This window comes from Oryx dammah, unplaced genomic scaffold (genome assembly GCF_014754425.2).
Source record: "Oryx dammah isolate SB20612 unplaced genomic scaffold, SCBI_Odam_1.1 HiC_scaffold_23, whole genome shotgun sequence".
Classification (NCBI taxonomy): domain Eukaryota; kingdom Metazoa; phylum Chordata; class Mammalia; order Artiodactyla; family Bovidae; genus Oryx; species Oryx dammah.
Genome location: NW_024070207.1, coordinates 116,323,457 through 116,325,625, shown reverse-complemented (window position 1 = coordinate 116,325,625; position 2,169 = coordinate 116,323,457). Strand labels below are relative to the sequence as shown.

Sequence of the window (2,169 nt, the reverse complement as noted above, 5' to 3'; positions counted from 1 at the left end):
GTTTTTATACACACACACACACACACACACACATATACTGAGAAGAAGCTCTTCTCTAGCTCAATTTATATTTCCTAAGAAATTTATGTCCAACGAAACCATGTTAATGCCAGGGCAGTTAAAAATCTGGGAGAGGAGGTGGCTGTAGGCTTCTGCAGAGGGCTGGAAATCTGAGACAATGGATCATGCCTGTCCCGAGCATTGAAAATTACTGGGTGGAACTAAGGGTCTCCAGAGAGTTTATTATTCATATGAAGTTGTCTAGTCTTCTCTTCAGAGGCTGGGAATGACCTGAATTCTAAGCCAGGGTTGATATAGACCTTTCTCATTTGCTTAGTGTCTTTTAATAGAGCAAACGTGGATATGTCATATTCATCTTGAAGGCATGTGGAGGAGTGTGCAGCCACCACACAATGTCCCTTTTCCCCAAGAGCAAGCATGCATGTAGGAGGTAGGAATATTCATCCGAGGTAATGGAGAGTTAAACTTTCAGGATCCCTCCTCCACCCTGTGTTTTTAACTAAGGTCTACTGATACCTTCTCTTGTTGTGCAGTTTGTAGATTAGGAGTCTGTTCTTTGAACACTCTGGACTTTATTTTGAATCACCTGGTAGTCTGGTCGAAAATGTAGATTCCTAGGTCCTAATTCAGACTTCCTGAATCAGCGTCTCAGGAGTGCAGCCCAAGAACCGCTTTTTATACACATGCTCCAGGTGACTCTCAGTCTCACTGGTTTGCCCAGCCCTGGCCTAAGGTCTCTGAGGAGCGGCAGCTCTGGCATGGCACTCTGTTCTACAGGGACTGCGGTGCGCTAGGAGACATATCTGGCTACACTAGCTAGCAATCATCTGGCTGCTCCATGGTATCTGTGTGTTTGTTCAAAGTGGCATTGGAGGCTGCAGATCTATGGTGAGCTGCAGACATGGGTCTCTGTTCTGCAGGATGGGGTTTGCCAAGGTTATAAAGAATAAGACCTACTTCGAAAGGTACCAAATGAAACTTAAAGAAGACAAGAGAGTAAAACTGACTACTATGCCAGGAAAAGCTTGGTAATCCAGGACAAAAATCAGTATAATACATCCTAATACAAGATAAGTTCGTATCACCAACAATCATTTGTCAGATTGCTTATGCCTGTGTATAAGAAGATATGACAGTCTGTGTAGCTAATGCCCATGAACTCCCAAAGTATGGCGAGAAGGCTGACCTGACAAATTATGCTGCAGCACATTGTACTGGTCCACCGACTGTCCAAAGGCTTCTCCATCAGTTTGGCACGGACAGGATCTATGATGGCCATGTGGAGGTGTCCAGCGATGAATACAACATGGAAAGCATTGTTGGTCAACCTGGTGCCTTCGCCTCATGTTTGGATGCAGGATCTTGCCAGATCTAACACTAGAAATAAAATTTGGGGGATCCTGAAGGGTGCTGTGGACGTAGGTTTGTTTATCCCTCATAGTACCTACTGGTTCCCTGGTTATGATTCAGAAAGCAAGGAATTCAATGCAGGAGTACTCCAGAATCACATCCTGGCTCAAACCATTGTAGATGACATGCATTACCTAACTGAAGAAGATGAAGATGCTTATAAGAAACAATTATCTTAATACATAAAGAACAATGTACCTCCAGACATGATGGAGGAGAGGTATGAGAAAGCTCATGCTGCTATATGAGAGAATCAGTCTATGATAAGAAGCTTAAGAAAGAGGTTAAAAAGAAGAAGAACCATCCCAAAATGTCACTTGCCCAGAACAGATATTGAGTAGCTCAGAAGGCAAGCTTCCTTAGCAGTCAGGAATGGGCTACTGAGAGCTGGTAAAGCAAATCACACTTTTCTATAAAGATTTTTTGGATTAAGACAACAATAAATTTATTGACCAAGCAGCCCCCAAAAAAGTGGCTTTGGAAGAAGGAAATGGCAGGGATACTAAAACCTACACCCCAGCCATGCCATGTATTACCCTACCATCCACCCAGCTACAAGCTAGAAGAGATGCCATAGTTCAAGTGATAATGTGATTTGCACTTTGAGACACAAAGAAAAAGTTTTTTAAAATCCATTTCTCCAAAGAAGACATACGGATGGCTAACAAACACATGAAAAGATGCTCAACATCACTCATTATTAGAGAAATGCAAATCAAAACCACAATGAGGTACCAC

At 42.7% G+C, this 2,169-nt stretch overlaps 1 pseudogene; it reads left to right on the top strand.

Annotated features, from left to right (window-relative positions):
- The first annotated feature begins 942 nt into the window (after window positions 1-942).
- On the top strand, window positions 943-1,794 carry LOC120882539 (annotated as a pseudogene).
- Window positions 1,795-2,169: the final 375 nt, after the last annotated feature.